Source organism: Cryptomeria japonica, chromosome 4 (genome assembly GCF_030272615.1).
Source record: "Cryptomeria japonica chromosome 4, Sugi_1.0, whole genome shotgun sequence".
NCBI lineage: Eukaryota > Viridiplantae > Streptophyta > Pinopsida > Cupressales > Cupressaceae > Cryptomeria > Cryptomeria japonica.
The window spans coordinates 229,408,598-229,416,042 of NC_081408.1; positions in this window are offsets into that span (position 1 = coordinate 229,408,598).

Consider the following 7,445-nt stretch of genomic DNA (forward strand, 5'->3'; position numbering starts at 1 on the left):
CAATCCTACCTATCTCAGATCGATCACCTGTCCTATTAGGATGCACTTGCACATGGTCTCCATTATCCAATGCACATTTTTTGGAAATGGAAATCTTGAATCAGATCTTCGGTCATGAAATCAACTTCGACACATAAAGCGCTTCAGAAGTTTTCTTTTCGAGGGCTTCCTGAATCGGATTTCCCTTGCATAGATTAAGGGGCCAACTACTCTCTGATCTTCCTCTGTCATTCCTTCTTCCTCGAGCCACAATCAATCAGATACAATCCCATGATTTGTGGCTCCTCCATAAATAGAGATTATCTGTTTCATCAATCCTATCGATGAGGCGTCACCAAACACAACCTGTTTGCCACCTCTGCTTCTTATGGCATCACAACAATCAAGACATGGCCCACCAACAAATAGTTGGTCCAGAAAACACATACCGGTAAAACATCTTCACTTCAAGTGATGTGAGAATATCGGTAGGCCTTCATTCTTTATGCTCACCCTTATGTGAGTATTTATCATGTTGGTTGACATCAATGACAACTTAGTGCCAAATTGGCAACACAACCAACATAATACATAATGATGCTAATTTTTTTATGCCAATGATAGTCAATCTTATCATGATCTATTAAGAGAGAATTATCAATGAGGGATTTAACATCACTAGAATGAAATATACTTTAGTTACAAATTTTCTCTCTTTAGTGACATTTGCACTTTCATTTATAGAATAAGTTGTAAATCTTAGGGCAAGATCCATTTTAACAACATATAACATTATGGTTCCCCCTTGCCAAAGGATGGCTAAAACTTAACTTTTATGGTTACTCTCACAAGATCCCTAGGTAGTTGTGTGGGGGTGGAGTCTTATTTGTGCCTATCCTATCAACCTTGGGGTACAAACTTAAAATTTTGTTGATGTGGCATTGGTTTGGCTAGGTTCATCCTTAATACAAATAAGAAAGGGATGAATAACATCACTATTAAGAGTGACTCGATGAATGTAGTCAATCTATTAAGAAATAAAGAAAAATCTACTTGGTAGGTGGAGGATTTGATTGACAATGCCCTCTTTGATATCATGTCTTTTCAAAATCACATTGTGTAGCATGTATTTAGAGAAGGCAATAAATTAAAAAATCTTCTCACTAACTTAACGATGTAAATTAATGATTACATTACTTAAAAATTGTTTTCTTCCCTTATGTCTAAAATTGTCTGAAGCTTTCACATGGACAAATGTCACATTTTGATTTAATTATTCATCATCTAAGAAGCTAACTACATGTATCAGACTCATAATGATTGTCAATTTAATTAATTTCATCCTCTGTGGCTCTAGAACATTCTATTTTCTTGCTCCTCTAGTTTTGGTTTTGGCTATTGTACATCGTGTCTACTAACTTGTGGAAATGTGTGGTGATTTCACTCAAATTAGATATAGAGAACAAAAAACTATTATGAAGGACCATCAAGTTTGAGAAATTCTAGAGGCACAAAACTTTATCCCTATATTTTGTCAATGAAAGTATTTGATTGAGCCCTTTCCATGGAGTTTACTAGTTTATGGATGAAGGGAGTGATGTCAATGTGTGGTATTTGTTTCCAAGTCTCAGTGGAGACGATTGTAGAGATGAATGGACTTTTCTACATCATAATAATTATAAAATTTAGAGATGTCCTTATCATAACATTACTACTTGATTATTTGAGCATGTTACTAGGGATTTATTAATAGGGTACTTAACATGGTTCTTAGATCTAATAACCATTAAAATAATTACACTAGTCCTTGCTTATTAATAAGATCAAAGATCTCACAAGATCTCAATGGTGGTTCACATCAATATCTAACATTATTATGTTAAAGAAATCAAATTAATAATTTAAATGGTTCACCCTCAAAATCATACAACTAAAAGTATCACTAAGCTCAATCACAACTTGGGCATATATCATTCATCGATAATATATTTTAGTAATATTACTTGTCACAACTAAAAAATAAGATACACATAACTCAATCATACCATGAAAATTATGAACTCTAAGCTAACTAGGTACGCTATTACCACACAAAAAAAATTCCTAGATGTATTATAGGGAGTGCACTAGGTGGTCTTATGCATGCCATATCACTTGGGCTGGAATGATTACAAATATGTTGTCTTACTTTGATTGGTACCGATATTGGACTACAAAGGCATATTGTGTCATTCAATAATAATTTAAATGACTCCACATAACTCTAATTTTGATTTGATAAATGTGTGAAACATCAACTCAAAAGTATTTTGTACCAATAAATTATTGGCACTTAACTCCATGCAATGATGTTGGACAATTGTAAGAATGACATCTCATATCTCCAAATGGACCTACCCTAGGAAGATGCCACCTTCCAAGTGAATTAGGAGTAACTCAAGGTTGTTTTGTTGGTCATTTACAATATAAAAGGGACACATGACCATTGAACTGACTAGAAACAAGTGGTAGATAAAATAAATGTATAAAGAGTTAAATTTAGACTATTTTAATTGATAATCAGTTTTAAAATATAATTCATACTACAAAATATAAGCATAGAACACATGAGAAAGTGGAAGGAATTTGCAATATGAAAGCGTACTTGTGAATTTATTTCCTAAACAAAAAATATATAAAAATTGGCTTACGCAAAGATATTAACTTATCAAAATATTATTGTAAAACTACAATATAATATAGAAATTAAAATCTGAACATAGAAAATAAATCTAAATTATAATAGAATTAACCTAAACATACTGCATAATCCCAAAATATAACATTAGATTTTTCTTAACACACTCACAAAATGACATTATCAACTAATACTATGTGCCATAGCAATAAAACCATTGCCCACCAATCTAAAAGGATTTAAAAGTTATACAGTTTTCAAAAGGCACTCAAAAACTTGTTTCAAAGAAATCCTAAAATGTCACTCTAAACTATTTGCACTTAATCATGTCACTCTAAACTATTTGCATGCATGAGGATATGCGGGGAACTAATTTGAATAGGACCAATACACAGTATTTACCGAGGATGAAATGAACAAAAGAATGAGGCAAGACGGGGAAAGCAATAATGGAGTCATGTAATAAAAACAAGAGAAGGTACATTTGGATTTCTTACTACATAGAGCAAGCTCAATCACGGAGTGGGTACTCGAAAACAATGTTAGTATTTTAAAACTACTATATTAACAGCACAATGTACCAAATAGAAAATTAAAGAGATAATTGTCCTGTTAAAAAGAAGGTTTTTAAACCTTGGAAATGTACTCCCTAAACGTTCACCAAATCTTTAGCATTATTCAGCTTAAAGTTCTTGTACGTATATATTGGAATATTTGTGTACATTTTGTTCTTGATAATATAAGTGGTAGAGTTTCAATTTATTTTCTTATGTTCATTTTTTATGTGATTTATTGATAATAAATTGAATAGTGATAAATATTGTTGAATGTATCGATTCAATGAAAAAAGGGATGAGATTGGGATTATGTCTAAAATAATTATAGACATCTTTAAAATTGTAAATAATAAGGTTCAATTAGTTTTGTTAATCAAAGTCTCTAAACGTCCATAATATTCATAAATCAACAACCAATTGTCATTTCTAACATATACATTATGTTATTTTTGCTCTTCATCTAAATCATTAATGGTAAATATCAAACATAAGGAAACGAAAATGCATTTTTAATCATGGTCATGTTAATGAAAGATGATGAAGTAAACGGCATCAGGTTATATATCCCCTAAACATGTATTAAGCATAAAATTAATAAAATTTATTTTTTCAACATGTAGACTTCAAAAGCGATACATGTAGGGAATGCCTGAGGCAGGAATAGGCGTGGGAGAGGGAGTGGGAGATTTTACAGAGGTTGTGGAGGGTGAGGATAGCGAGGATGAGAACGGCTTTGCTCTCTTTTTTGCTTTGGATTTTTTTGAGCTCTTTTTGGTGGCAAATATGTTACCGCCTAGGGGTGCTCTCTTCTTGTTCACATTGGCACATCAACTCCAGTTTGAAGTTCCTGCACAATATGTCCTTTTCTGTGAGGCTTCCCTCTCTGGTTCCGTCTTGGGTTAGAGGGGCTTCTGGAGCGTCATATGGGTCTACATGGAGATCTGATTTGGAGGGGGGGAGCTATATCGTTGGAGGTTGAGGGAGGTGTTAGTGTCGATGGACACCACATTGGGGGTGTTATGACATGGCAAAGGGTTTTGTCTATGCGACTGTTGTTGAGAGTGCTCCCCACTGCTTTGCAGGGCTTTATGTCATCTTTGGTGAAAGGATACGATATTTTTGGTCCTTTTTTTGGATCTACCTTCGAAATGGAGTCTTGCATGGTGGTGTCTAGAGGTGATCATTTGGGGATTGTTGGATATGCCCTTCTCTGTGTGGTCTTCCTTCCCCCTCTGTCCCCCCCTCTGTCTCAACTCTTGGTAGAGGTTTTGAAGGGGTTATGTTTTGCCCCTGTTTTAGTAGGACAATGGTTTGGCTTATGTCCTAGTTCGGAAGGGTTGTTTGGGACCCAGGCGGTGCTTGTGTTTTTTGGTTTTGTGATTGGCTTGTTGGCTTCATGGTCATTGGATGGGTTCAGTTGTTACAGGGGACCTCTGTTTGGGGGATTGTCATCTTTCAACCTTTCTCAGACGGTCCTATTGAGGTGGACCACTCTTTTCTTAAGGGGGAGAGTTGTGGGTTGAGTTTTTTGGGATGGCTCTTTCCTGGGGTTCTGGATGCCTTGATTTTTTACGCTGGTGGTGTTTTTGTTGTTCTTTCCTTGTTGCTGGGTTTATTCCCCCTTTCTCCTATAGAGGTTGAGACTTTGGAGGAGCTTATTGGTTGGGAATCTATTTGGATCAGACGTCTTCTTTTGTGTATGGTTTTAGGAGTATTTTCAAAACCCTATTGTCTAACAAAGCTTTGTGGTTCCATCTTTCAGATGCTAGACCTTGGTTCATGGTTAGAATCTTTGCTCTCTCTGCTGATGACTTCCTTCTTTTTATCCTGTATTGAGGTGGGTCTCCATCCTATTGAGTTGGACATGTGTCATGCTATTGGAAGTGTGACGTCCAGATGCTTTGAGGTTCTTGACTTCTTCCTAGAGGTTTTGGGAACCATTATAAAACCCAAATCGAAGGTTAGGGGAGCCTGTCAAAACCCCCTTGCTTCGATTCAATTTTTAATGCTTATCTTATGGTTTATTGTCTGGTTGGATGCTGATAGTTTTTCAGGGCCCATTACAAACTTTTATTGTTTTTGGTGAAGGTCTGGGTTAGCTTTTAGCTGCTCAAATTTTTTTTCTCAGGTTAAGGGAGCCCAAAAATTCCTTGCTGGTTGGCTGAGGATGCATGTTTCAGGTTGTGGGAGCCTGGATAAAACCCTCTTGTATGGTTTTGGGTACCAATCAAAACCCTTAGTGTCTTTCAGGTTGTGGGAGCATATCTAAAAGCCTCTTATGTGGTTGTGGGAGCCCATCTAAACCCTTAGAGTCTTGTCTCTTTGCTTAGGTCCAGCCTGGTATGTAATGTTTTCTATTCTCCTTTGGTTGGTATTTCACTAGAGGTTGGATGTATGGAATCTTTATATATCTATTGATCATTTGTTTCTTGCTAGGTTCTGGATGCCGGTTCATACAGGGGGTTTCGGGTCCCATTAAAACTCGGGTCCTCTCAAAACCTACTTTTCTCTTAATAAAAAATATGTAGAATTCAAAAAAATTCAACATATGACAATAAGTGGAATATAACCTTTATGGTTCAAAAGTATGTAAACTTCTTTATTGTCTTGGAAAAAACAAAATATGTGTTACTAATTTTATGAAACTCTATGCTCTCAATGTCACGCAGTTCAAAAGTATTATTAATTGATGTTGTTAAATAATTTTGTACGGAGATACAATCAACATAATACATAATTAGGATTAATTTTTAATGGCAAATATAAGAAATCTTAATATGATCTATTGATAAAGATCAATTAGAGAGCTAGAGAGAGAAAAAATGAAGCTAGAATGACAAGATATGTAGTTTGGAAGAGAAATCATCATGAGTGTAGATTGTAGAGGGCAATACAAGCTTTGCCAAATGTAGGCATAATGCTCCAATGAATACGTTCTAATTGCATATTCACAGGATGCTCATGGGATGTATGGACATCTCTATAGTGCATAGGAGTCCATAAGTCAAATAGTCAGTAGGGTTAGGAAAAGGATAGAGGCAACACTGATATGGAAAACCAAACAACTAAATAGACATAAAAGTTAAGGGTTCTCAAATCAACATAAAATAAAGGTGTTTATGTAGCATGGAATTGCATGGGGTGCAATTTACAATATTAAAATAAGGTAAATATAAATCTACATTCTCTCATTTCACATTTTGAAGGTAACACTTTTCACCTTCATAATTAATCTTCCTACAAAACATAAGCATATTTTTCACACGTGTGTGAGCAATCCTCACTAGACCACTTCTTCAAAAAAATAGTCACTCAATTGTGTGATTGAGGTAGTAGAGGAATAATAGAGGAATAGTCCTCTTCTAGAATCATTCTATTTTTCCTACTACATCATGCTCATTCTAGGACCACCAATATGATCAAGTCTCCTCACTTTTACCAATGGTAAAAGAAAAGGGTTAAAAATTTATAAATGGATTAATGTAATTCTTCCAAATAAGCATTAATCCCTTGGTTTTTGACCTAAGATGTTGTGCCTAATGTTAAAGATGAGGTAAAAATGATATTTAAAATTAGGTTAAACTATGGAAAAAATACTAATGTAAACTTTTGACCTCTTGGATGGCATATTATTTGACTTAACAAACCAAAACATCCAAAAAATATGAATATCTCAATACAGACATTGCACTCTATAATCATGATTGACAAATTGAATAATGAGTGACCCCATAATACTACATCCCACTTTTGTGACATCCTATTTTTTACCTAAAATTATATATGTTTTAAAAATATAATGATTTAATCATTGATAGGTTCCATCTAAAGGGTTTTTATTTAAAAGGGTTAGGTCAAAATGATAGTAAAATGATTATGTTATTCAATAAACTACAAATGTATTGAATTCACTTATACAATCGTAAATAGTTATTGAAACTAATAACAACATAACTTCCTAAGTAACTAAACAAGCAATTTTTAATGGCCAAGGATGGAGTGGGAGCGGGAGCAAGGACGAGGACTGAAGTGAAGATCATAGGGGATACCAAAGGAGGGGATGTCGATGCAGATGAAGATGATAACTTTAGTTTTTCTTTTGCCTATAAGAACATGTGCTCTGATTGGTACATTTCTCCCTGGGATGCGAGGGGTTGGGGTTTTCTTGGATGGTGTGTTGTCTCTATTGGGGGTTCCTATTTAAATAGCACAGGCAAAGTGGTTGGACAATG